General features: G+C 41.3%; 1 protein-coding gene across 5 annotated transcripts in view; it reads left to right on the top strand.

The window, feature by feature from the left end:
- The first annotated feature begins 12,121 nt into the window (after positions 1-12,121).
- Positions 12,122-12,612, top strand: part of FBXL4 (F-box and leucine rich repeat protein 4) — a 52,200-nt gene continuing 51,709 nt past the window's right edge. For all 5 annotated transcript variants that reach the window (XM_040551578.1, XM_040551583.1, XM_040551582.1 and 2 more), the window contains exon 1: positions 12,122-12,183. The gene's annotated coding sequence lies outside the window, so the exon portion shown is untranslated. The remainder of the gene's footprint in view (positions 12,184-12,612) is intronic.

Genomic DNA, 12,612 nt, shown 5'->3' with positions numbered 1-12,612 from the left:
CTAAGGAACTTTGTTCACTTGGACTCAGTTCACAAAGCTTGGCACTTAAATAGGATAGGATATATAGCCCCAAATTTGGGTGTTGTAATGGGCAATTATCTCTGGTTGAAAAAAAACGAGGTAGAATTTGTGCCTCCTATTGCAAATACCTAGGTATGAAAAGCTGAGTTCTAAATATTTGCCTTCCTGGCTCAGAACAATTATCAGGCTTTATATTTTAAGGAGTATACTTTATAGCTTGTAAACAACAGTCACGTGTTTTAATGTATTTAATTTTACTGGCTTGACTTTCATGTATTTTAAGAGCTCTCTACCTCGCATTGGTGGCATAAGGAATTCATCTTGCCAGAGGGGTATAAAGGGTCTATAAATGAAAATCAGGGCTCAGTTATTCTATTTCCAAACGTCAAGGTTTTAGGTATTAGATTGTTTAGGTATTAGGCTGTTTGAGATTATTGTTACCTATCCTACCTCAATATGAAAGTGAAATCATGCAGTGAAGAATGTGCTAGGATAAGTGAAATATTTCCCCCTTCTGTGGTTGTGTTTTGTCTCCTTGCAGTTAAAAGCAGCATAAAATGTGCAATTGAATCCTGTTTGGTTGATATTAAGATAATAATTTCATACACATACCCATACAAACAATGCTGCAATGAAAACTGAATACATTCCTGCAGCCTATGAACACTCAGAGTAAATAGCCCTGCTCTAAATTAAATAATAAAACTTTTCTAATTAGGCATGGTAGAAAGACTAAAGGAGAGTGATGGCAGGAAATACCTTTTGCCTCGTGCTATGGGTTTGGAAACACAGTGACATCATTCCTACTGCCAGGCACTAGAGGAGATCATAATAGGATATAATTGTTGCTTGCTCATTTGATTGAACTCCAAAACTATATCAAATAACACTTAATTATACACATAGAATATCATTACAGAAGAGAACTCAGAACTGAGAGTTCAGGGTAAGCAGAAGCATTTAATAATTATACAACTCCTGTAGATGCAAATAGATATCTTGCTGCTAATTAGTCTGGAGTTTTATGCTTGCAATATCGTAAGTAAATGTAGTGAAAATTAGTTGGGAGTCTGAACATACAGTTTTACTATAGCTCCATCTGGTACGTGCCCTCCAATTACCCAGCACGTTGGCTAGCTGTTTGAGGGACACATTTGATATCTGGCCAAGTTTAAAGGTCTACTGGAGGTAAAACAATGCCCACCCTTTTACAAGGGGATCATTGTTGCCTAACAATAAAGCTCTCTGGCTTATTTGAATGTCAACAATTCAGAAAAGTTGATGTTTGGAGCCATCAAATAAAATGTTTTTGTGAAACAGTTTATTATTTCAGTGGTAATTATTTGAATCATTCATGGTAAAGGATGTTTGCTAATAAGAGCTTGGCTGCTGTAAATTCCAGGGAGACTGAATGCTCTTTGTGCTGACAAAAAGGCCCAAATCACTGGAGAGCGACTGACTGGACAAATCATTCATCTATGCAAATGCCAGCTGAAATGGTCAGATGCATTTATTACCCTCCTCATTATAGTAAACAAGGCAGAAATCGTGACTGGCAGTTATCAACTTGCCCTGAAGTGTGATTTGTTCTCCTACCACTATTTAAATGAGAGGAAGAAAGGCATGCCGCCAGGGACTTTGTCGGTTTATAAAAGAGTAAATGTCACATAGCCCAGTGCTTAAAGACTTTTGATTGACAAATGTTTTATTTGACATATCAAACAATAATGGTTTTCATATCAAATAGTCCATATTTGTTAGTAGAAATTTAACCCTTGAAAGAGTGAGAACTGATTTTTCAGAAGGCTCTGCATCCAGATGGGAAGTTACAAGTAAAAAGAAACTCCCTAACTGAGTGGACTGGAAAGACTCACACAGTACTGTAGAAAGATGCTTTTAATGGAGGCTTCAAAAGAACTGCTATCATAAGAAAGTAGCTCACATTGGGAAGGCTAAGTGGCATAAAACAGAAGGAAATAAAAGAGTTGTTTTTTTTTTCTTTCCCTAAAGGAAATACAACAGCAGTTTGAAGAGCTCTAAACAGGATCTATCTCATCCTCAAACTAAATTGCCAGGACATTTATGCTTGTACCAGGATGGGCTATAGCCCGCCTTGTTTGAGGAATATGTGAGCTTTGATGAACAGAAATCTTACTGACAAAAGTAAAAACAACAAGAAGAAGCAAATAAGTACACAAAACAGAATGTTTATTTGCATTAGTAGTGCACATTTGTTGCTACATTTCATTTTAACATGCACAGGCTTTTGTGTTGGTGATCTGCCATTACTGAATATGATTCTATTATTATATAGATGGCTCTAAGACCCCATAGAAATATTTACAAAATCTTATGTCCTCTGGTATTAAACAGAAAAGAAATTACATGTGACTAAATGATGTGTTTCACATCATTTGCTGATGATGTCTTTTCACCTCTGTTAGTTGGTACAAGGACCAGATGGAAAAAGCATGCATGCTCTATTGAAATCTGAATATAGAGTTTTATTATTTGGGAATGATCTCTTTCAGCTTTATAGCAGTGGGAGGACAAACTTTGAGTCAGGTCCTTTAAGATTTTTTCATCCAGAACAGTGAATGTTCTCAACAATGAAATCCTGGAGCCGAGGGAAAAATAGAGATACTGTAAGAGGAGAATAAACCTCTTTGATCATGAGTTTCTGGAGGAAACAGACAAACAAACAAACAAAACCAGATCCTACCTGGATCCTATATCTTCTAACATAAGCATACTGCAGAACCGAGATTCAGCACATCAGGTAGGCTGGCAGAGAAATACTAAGTGGAAAAGAAGCAAGAAAAAACATACCAGAAAGATGCTTTGGGTTATCTCAGAAATATAATGTGATTTTAATAATAGTATGAATATGAATAATACTGCTTATTAGCTAGCATGATAGAGCAACAAATTAAAAACAAACAATGTCTATATAATGCTTTATGGCTCTTGTGAATCAAACATTAACTGATCCATTTTCTCATTAGCTCTGTGAAGTAGCACTATTAATCCTCCTTTGTGATGGGAGAACATCTGCATACATATATGTGATAGATACTTAAGGTCACTTAGCTGGCTGCAGCAGACACAGGTGTTACTACCTAGAGCATCTGATCGCCACACGTGTGCATGGCCACTACAACATGCTAGGACTGTACAGAGACATTTCCTACGTGCTGAGAATGGATCACCACAGCACTTACTTGCACTGCACACCTCTGCTAGCAGCACTTACAGGTCCCTACCTGTTAATGTAATAAAAAAAGCACTTCTCGTCATCATAACTATTGTTATTGTCATTAGAAATACAGGATTTTCCATTCCAACCTGAATTAATGATTCCTAATTCCAGTATTCAGTATGTGGAGGCAGGCCGGCCTAGCACTTCAGAGTAATATCCTAAGCCAGCTGTGCTGTTCTGCCTTGTATATGGAAGGAAAAATCTCTACAGATATCCCAGAACCACAAGGACATCTGGTGATATATACATTAGGACAGAGGACTACAAACATCCTTGATGATCACAAAATAATCCAACACTAGTATTTGATTTTGTTACTTCACCCAAAGGTGACTGTCAGAAGATAATTATTGCAAATACAGGGAAGAAAATATCCCCATTTTTTTCTAGCTTAGCTTCTTTTATTGCATCTAATTGCCCCCTTGCATTCTGTTCCTAATGTAGTCTGAATACACCTATAAAAAGTCATTTGTTACCAGCATCCTCTTTATAGGCATTTTGAGATTACCCTTCTGGCCTGGGATCCAGCCAGCTCTTTATTTATGGGAGTTCTGGCTTCTCCTCCCTCTGTTGCCCCCACATTCCCCTTTTATCACCCTCACGTTCCTAATTCCTTCCTCTGTCTCCCAGAAGATGGCATGTTTAAGTGCTCCCATCGGCCCACCATTCTGGTGGCCACCAACCTCCTTCAGACCTGCTGCCTCATTCCAAAGCCGTTGCCTCTGCACGTCTTGAGGGTGCTGTCACCAGGGGCTGATTTACCACGGTGCAAGAGGCAGACGAATGGTTAGCTGCAGAGATGGGACGGGGCACTGCAGCCCTGTAAAAGCTATAAATAGTGCTCTTGGTTCTGTGATTTTGCTACCGCAGAAGAAAGGCAAGGTGCTAATGAGGCAGGGAGGAGCACCTGCTCTTCGGTGACATTGCTGGCCTCCACCTTCTCCAGTGCAGGAAAAGTTAGAGGAGTTGACTAATATAGTTCAGGAAGGTTTCAGGATTAATTTTCAGGAATGTGAAGTAATCAACATTTTCTCAAGCAGTTAGTACGTTCAGTCAATAACAATGCCACCTTCAGGACTAAGTATGTGCTCAGAATAAGTGATCGTCAGAAAGCCAGGGACAGGACAACAGTCCAAAGGATTATATGACGAGAGGGAAAAATCTCACTAGCAATGCTGAATGTCTTTCATGAATGCATACTGGAAGCTATCAGCAGGCAGCAAAACACTGTTTCGTTTCAGCAGTTAATTCTAAGTAACTCGGTGTCCCTTGCGTGGAGGTGAGACGGCTGCACAGACATAAGCAGCTTTCTGTGCATCGCAAGCCTCCCTAACTCATACAGGAACTGCAGATGTCACTGCAGCTTCAGGCTTGGACTGATGATCCCTAGCTATGTCCTCCAAACAGCAAGGAAAGCATTTGGTGCCAGGAAGCAGAGAAATCAATTGACAAAAAACCAGCTGAACTGAAGCCTGCACTTCTGGTGAATTTGCTGCATTTAAAAGCTAAGAATGAAACAGCTCTGCCATGAAAAGACATTCCAGTGCTCTTAGCAACGGCACCTTGTTACCTTGTTTTTGGATGAACTAATTAATTACAGTACCAGTAACTCACTGGCAAATCTCAGGCATGACATGTTGGAGGAAAAAGCTCCAGGAAGAACTGACCTACCTACGATCTTCCTGAAGTGCCTTCATAATGGGGTAGTTCCAGTCGCTTCAAAGGACTTACCCTCAGTCAGAAGTGTATAAATCAGTACGGAAGTAGGCCAAACATTTATATATATTTGTAGTCAAAAAATATTTAACTGTCCTAATTATGGGAAATCATTGGCAGATGTGCTGAATAGCCTGAACCTGAAGGGAGAAAGGAACAAATAAAACAAACTGTGAAGACAGTTTTACATGAAAAAAAATGGTTTCTTACTCAGTCTGATCTGTATCCAATACAAAGACATTAATGCCGGTCTTTTCATTATTCAGAACTCTTTCTGCAACTGCATCCAAATTAACATAACCATCTATTTCCATGTGAGCAGGAATTCATGCTAATTGTACATTAATTCCCAGGATGAATAATTGACGTATCAGATGCAACAGCTCAAAAGCCTAAATCTTGTTTAGTACTAAAGTAACAAGTTCTAAGCCTTAAATTAATCAAGAAAACTATACGTAGGTCTTCATTAACATACCAGGAATCAATCCACAGCTGATAAAATCACAGACCATGCTGGCTTAGCAGTGTGCGACTCTGTCATACTTAACTCTGAACACATCGGTGTGTTTAAAGTTTCACAGTACTGATAATGTTATAGCTTGGAACTGCTGCCACCCATTATGCTATGAGCCCTCTTTCCAAAGTGACAATGATGTGTGGGGCCGGAAAAGGAATTAATTTAAAATGATGCCTATTTTTTCTTGTTTGGGATCAGCTAGCATTTCCTTCCACTTCCCTGAATTTCTCCCTAGCAATGCTGCACAAAGAACTTGTATGTAGATGTTCTGTCCTATACGATTTCCCTATATACAAATAGGACATTATGTTGCTTGATTTGCTGCTTATTCACCCTCTCTCTATAAATATTACCTAGACGACAAACCTACTTCATCAGCTATGGAAACCAGCCAAATTCCTGCAAGAAAATGTGATGATTTAAAAAGCTCTAAACATACATAACAGAAGGCAGCTAGCTAAATAAACTAAGACACAAGGGCTGGAGAACTACTTTCAACCATCAGTTACTTTGTTTACGACTAGCTGTAAGATGGCAATAGAGACCTCAGTTCATTAAGGCAGAAAATTCCTATGTAATTAGTAGATAAGAAAGAAAAAATTCAGATTCTTGCCTTCTGTGTTCTGCCTGTTTGAATACCGAAGTGGTATCCATGCTTAGCGCACAAATGAGAGTCCAGTTGTTTCTATTGCTATAGTAAATTCATTCCTAAATAGAGTGTTTGGGTCAGACAACTAGCTGTATTATTTTGTATTTGCACCATGGTGGTAACTTGTGGGGCATTCACAAATTAAACAAATTGAAAGTATTTCCTGCAACTGTGTGCGTGTGTGTGCATAGGCATATTACAAGCATGCATGCACAGTGTGACTTGTAGCTGTTGCCATTGAAGGGAAGAGGAGGTGGCTACAAGCTTCTCATTAGAAGCGGAAGCTCATTAAATTTTTCCTGAAACTGGCTGCTACAAGCTTATATATTTAGGGAAGTGTCAGCCTCTTTTCTTACATGTTATCTGCTGGAAAAAAAAGCAGAAAGAACAAAACTAGAGACTTCTCACCAGTTATACGCACCCACCCTAGCAATGCGGGTCCCCTTTCTCAATTCATTCTTCTAGTTTGCTCTATATTCTGGAAAAATACTTCAGTGACAAACTGGGCCGGATGACCTGAAGCCATTTGTCCTCCATTCTGGGAGGACTGAACTTCTGCTGATGAATAGACCTTATCTCTTTGAGAAGATATGTTCCTTTTTTTGTGCCCTTGCTTGCTGAAGAGGACTCATTAGATTAACCATGAGGTCATTAGGTCATTAACTGCCCAAGTTGTGGTAGATTTCCCATAACTTCTCAGGACTTGTAAACTGTGTTTAGACTAGAGCTCCCAGACTTTCCTTTGCTGAATTTCAGGAATCATTCTGCCTTAGAACAAGGCAATAAAATAAGCTGCTGAATTCTAATACATATTCTGAATAGTTCCATCACAAAATAAGCTTTGCAACGTGTTTTGTGTATTTTCCCTCTATTTTTTATTTGTTATTTTTAATAAAACTGAGCCAGCAATAAAGCCTCCCTAATTTTTTGAGGGTAAATTTTCTTATACAGTCTTTTCATATATTACTTTTGGTTTTATACTTGTGTGACTTCTTTAGCAGTGGAGAAAGGTCCTAGATAAGGACATAGCTTTACTGTTAGCGTATTTATATGGCTGAAAGCAGCTTTTCTGCATGTAGTGGATGCACACATTATTTCTGAAAGAAAACTTTAGCACATCTGATCCTTCATGTTGGAAGCCTAAGACATCGGTTGCAAAGCATCAACAATTCTCCATTCATTGACATTGGTAACAATGCTCCCATTGATCTGACTGGAGCAGTGATATGAACTTCACAGTACTTTTCATAGTTTTCCAGGTTTCTAACCCTTGGGTGGAATCAGCTTACTGTTTAGCTTCTGTAAGTCTTCAGCTCTGCTGAGCTCTGCTTTGACTGATCACGCCATTGTGAAATGTGGCAGCAGTTGGATGAGCCACAGACAGCTTTGTAGCCATGGAACACAACTGACCTATAAAAATGTCTGGTCACATGAACATATTATAAAGGGTTTAAAATAGTTATGTGATGCTTGATGAGAGGCTAACAATGTCTTTTTGTGAGGCTAAATGACATATCTCTACTGAAATCAATATGGCTCAGATCTGCAAGCACTGAAGTACTGCACTGCAGCTGTATATATATTCCCTTGGCTTTTGTTCTAAAAACATGCACAGAGTGGCCATTACATACTTCTATTTCAAAACTACCAGTCATCTGCTCCTTGATGCCAGTCAGGCTCACGCAGCCATTATGCAAGAAAATATGAAATGGCTGATGTATTTACAAAGAAAAAGTACTGGAGTGACAAAGGAGACTTGAGCTGATTAACAATCACTACCGATCAATATCATAAGCTCGATAAAATACAGAGTCCCACTAATTATAAGAACATTCCTTTCATCATGAAATTACAGCAAGACCTTGTTCATATGTACCTTGCAGCTCTCCAGTTGTAATGAAGAGAGAATCAATTGTCCCTGTTCCTTGAGCATACATTCCTGTGATACTCTCCTGCACTCCTGGCAGGCTGTAAGGAAAGCCTCGAGACTAGAAGCAGCCGGCGGTGCAGCAGAAGCACTTTGCTTTAGAAATGTGACATTCAGAAGGTTAAAGCAACGGTCCGGTTTGAAGAATGTAGGTGCTTTGCCAGAATTGCCTCTGGGAAAGTTTTTATGGCATAGACACCTAGAGCATTTACTTGTCTGCTGGAACAGAAAAACGGCGGTAGCCCAAGGGCTAAGGGAATTTCCTACTTATTCTTTCAATTGTCATGCAGGTTTCAGTGTTACTGTATATCTTACTAAAATGTTATACAGGTTTTACATTCCCACTCTTAAATTTCAGTTGAATGCGGTAACAAGCTGTGCAATGTCAACACAAAAGCTTAATAAGATTGTATCTATCTCTGTCTCTTTAGATCCCTATATGAAGCCTATTGCTGGTTAAAAATTAGCATGTTATCCTTACTGGATCCTACTGCTGCTGACAAAGGATACTGATTTAAAACTTGTCTGAAGATTCTCACACAACAACCTCCTTGTACACAGTAGCTTTTATTATCTCAGATTCCCTAATCCTCATTAAAAACCTCATGAAGATTTTAGTTAACACATCATTTCCAAGCTTTAGGATTACTGCTCATGAGTATATTTCTGCAAAAAGATAAAAAGGAAAGATTTTTAACCATGATAAATCCAAGTAATACTGTGTTTTGATAAATTATTTCCTTCTCATTCTTTCTGCTTTTTCCTTAAAGTTTAATTACATACCACGCAGAGTGCTTCCATAAGAACTGCAGTCTTTAGCTATTCAAAAGCTAAAACTGTTTTTATTAAATAATTTGATAATACGCATTCACATACTTCACAGAAGACATAACAAGACATTGCCCTTGCCCCAGTGAGTACATAGCCTACAGTCTGTGATCTACCGAGAACCAGTGCCAAAGCAGCAGAGAGACAGTTAGATGAAATACTGAAGCAGTTTATTGTGTATAACAATTAAGCACACACTCGTACTGTGGCATTTTCTTCTCTTTATCATTTAATAAAAATACAGGAAAAAAAAAGGAAGATAAAATGCAGCAAATATGATTAACTATACAATTTGCTGTTGTCAGAGAGCATAGCAGAGGATGCTATGCAAAATATTGTGACATGGGAAAAAGCAAAACACGGGGAATAAAAAATTTCATCTGAAAAAAAAAAACAAACCAACAATCAAACACCAGAGGAATTGAAGGGAATACTTTCTCTCTTCAGTTTAAGCTGACACTGAAAGCAAGGCCTTGTTAGGCCTGGTTCATGACAACACCTACAAACATATTTAAATGTACTGAGTGAAGAGTCTCATTGACTTAGAATACTTTCTCTTCCATTTCAAAGAATATATGTAATTTCACAAATCAAAAAGCAGTAATGCTGGTCCAAGAGACAGCGAGTTGTTTCCCATGGTGGGTTAATATCCTGGGATGCAGAGGAAGCCAGAGAGAACAACTCACACCAATGGTAACAGTGCTGTGCATAAGTGCTCAGTGCAGCTTAGCAGTTAACGCTTGGCTAAGTCTGTTCTATTAAAAATAACCCACTGATTAAAATGATTTCATTATTTTCAGGGTTCAGTTTAACACTTAAAATACAAAGCTTTGCAAAGGGATAACAAAATTCAGATCAGTTTCCGGCTGAAAGCAGAAACTGATGATTTATAAGTCAGGTTTTTTTTTTGCACGATTTATTTATAAATGTTTTCTCAACTAGTATGTTAGAAATTGCAACACGGGCCTCCTTTTTGGCAAACTTCAGGGTTACCTGTGTTACTCCGTTTTCAGGAAGACCCGTATTGTGACTCTTTAGCCCACAATCAGGTAAGCTTCATTGTTTAATAAGCAGATTCTTCATTCTCACTACAAATCCCGATGTTAGATGTGCATTTGCAAAGACCACCTTACCTAGAAAAGTGGATCTGGACACCTTCTGTGGGTGTAGAACATAAAAGAACCTTGCAGCTTCAACTGCTGCACACTGCTGACCTCATGGGATCTCCACCTCCTGTACTATGGAGATTTTTACCCTGGATATTTAGCAGTCATCACAATGGTGGCTCACGGTGACAATTTAGTTGAAGTATCTGACTGTGATCCAAGACCTAGTCACTTGTCTTGGGTGATCGCTAGAATTTGAGACAGCAACATAGACAAAAGGGACCCTGTCACCCAATATTGTTTGTTCCCTCTAATAAACACCAGCCTCCATTTAGTTTCAAAACATTACCTGCCCTTCGGCAACCTTTGTGAATATCAGTGAAGTTGGTTCTGTAATCAGTCTTGCCTCGTAAATGTGTGTTCACAAACAGCATGTCCTATTTGCTGTCTGAAAGCCTGGGATGGTCTGCCCTAACTGCTTGCAGCTCCCAAAGGTGGTGGTATCTTCCTTATCTCCTAGGCATCTATTGTAGGAGTGAACGGAATAGGCTCAAACACTTGGAGGTATCGCTGTCTCCCCACGGATCACAGAATGTGCCTAGCAGACCAGATCAAACATGTAACTTTCAGAAAGCTAAATTTAAATAAGATGTATCTGCCTAGGATGAACAAGATGAATCTTTCAGCTGTGAGGATGTGAGCTGGATCTTAGATGAGTGGATGAGTGGATGAGTGGACTGAGAAAAAAAATTTCATATTCTTCTATCTTCTGCACTAACAGAGAACTCAGTATCACTGCAGCCTTAAAATAATCACTGGATATGAACGATTTGGCCAAACATAGACTTTTGACCAGATAGTTGAACTAGTTGTCTGCTTTTTCATTATAGCCAGGAATTGAGACTTTTAGGCTCCTGTTCCTTGGTGATACATTTTGTGCCAAAGTAGAAGTCTCAAATGGATCAGATAAACTGTGCCCTCGAACCTGAACAGCATGCCCTTCTCTTCCACAGAAGAAATGCCCTAAAAGTTGGGGTTATGATGTTATTTTAAAACGACCGTATACAGTACAGTGGCATCTTATGCATACAACATATGTATTTATGTATTTGCATGTGCACACACGTACAGACGGGTATATGAGAGGCCTATACACGAGTCACCCTGGCAGGTCTGTCTGTGGAAAGCAGGGTTGTGCGGAGGCCTGTTTGCCAGTTAGCAGTAGGGAAGCCTTCTATCCTAGATTTCTAGATGTGGAAATTTTTGTAAGGTTATAGAATTTGTGTTAAAGCATTATATATAAAGTACCTTAGACAGCAAACATTTTAAATCCTTTTTTTTTTTTTTTGTATTTTTAGAGTTTTCTGAACACCTGGTCAAAGTCAGCAACAATATTTTCTGCCGTGAAACGTATCAGGGCAGTGCACACACTGACATGACTTTAGGTGATACTTGTGTAAGTTTGACGTCATACTGTTAATGTTTCTGTAGCTTAAAGTAGTACTGCTTAAGGACTGGCAGTAAATTAAGAAAATGTGCTTCCAAGGTTTTGCAGGTTTCTGTTAGTCACTGTTTGTAAAAGATTAAATGAGGGGTGCCAAGGAGGTTCCTTGTGGCGAGGCACACCCTTACCACTGCTTGCCACGCGTTTTCCCCGGTACCATGTAAAGTGGAGTGGCGCTGGGGACTGAGGAGCCTAGAGGGACTGACAGCGGTTTGGGTAATCACCACAGGACCTGAGAAGGAAACAGCATTTGAGTCAGAAAGCACAAACGCCTGGGCGTGCGTATCAAATGAGCGAGCACGGAACCCAACCATGACGCTCATTTCGCAACACGCCAGTCGGGCACCCGAGAGGCGCCGCAACCCGCACGCGCTCATTAACGTCAATTAACACCGGGGCGAGCCCTGACGGCACGCAGAGCACCCCGGGAAGCGCCCGGCCGGGCCCGGACCGTGCTCGCAGGCCGCCTACGACAAACCCTTGACGGAGGAATAAGAAGCAGGAGGATCCCACCGCCCCCCTCAGCGCCCCGCCCGTTAACGGCCATTACGGCGCGGGCACGCGCGGCCGACGGCCCCGCCCCTCCCGGCGGCCCCGCCCTCCGCGGCCGTGCGGGGCTTCCGGCGGCGGCGGCGGCGGCTTCGCCCTGCGGAGCGGTACGGGGCCGGTGCGGGGCGGGGGCGGCTGCTGTTGGGGCCGGCTGCTGTTGGGGCCGGCTGCTGTTGGGGCCGGGGCTCAGTGGTTCCCCGGGCTGGCGCCTCGCGTCTGCGGCCGGGAGGGGCAGGCGGGGGGCGGGCTCGGCTCCTGCTGCGTGCCCGCGGGGCTCCGGGTGGCGGCTGGAGGGGGAAGGGGCAGGAGCAGGAGGGGGGCGCCCTGGGCTGCTCCCTGGGGTGCTCCCTGAGCGCCTGTCGGGGGGGCGCTGCCCGGGCGGGGCGCCGGGGGTGCCGGGCTTGTGCCCGGTTACACCTAAGGGAGGCCACGGGGCTGGTCCGGCGTTGTTTTTATTTCTTATTTCTTGCAAGAAGAGGAGGGCTGCGGCGTGGCTGGAAGGGCGGGCGTTCGTAAACGAAGCGGCACAGCGCCGT

The sequence above is a fragment of the Cygnus olor genome, chromosome 3 (genome assembly GCF_009769625.2).
Source record: "Cygnus olor isolate bCygOlo1 chromosome 3, bCygOlo1.pri.v2, whole genome shotgun sequence".
NCBI classification, from domain to species: domain Eukaryota; kingdom Metazoa; phylum Chordata; class Aves; order Anseriformes; family Anatidae; genus Cygnus; species Cygnus olor.
The sequence above is the reverse complement of the archived record's forward strand: the minus strand, read 5'-3'. Positions and strand labels throughout refer to the sequence as shown.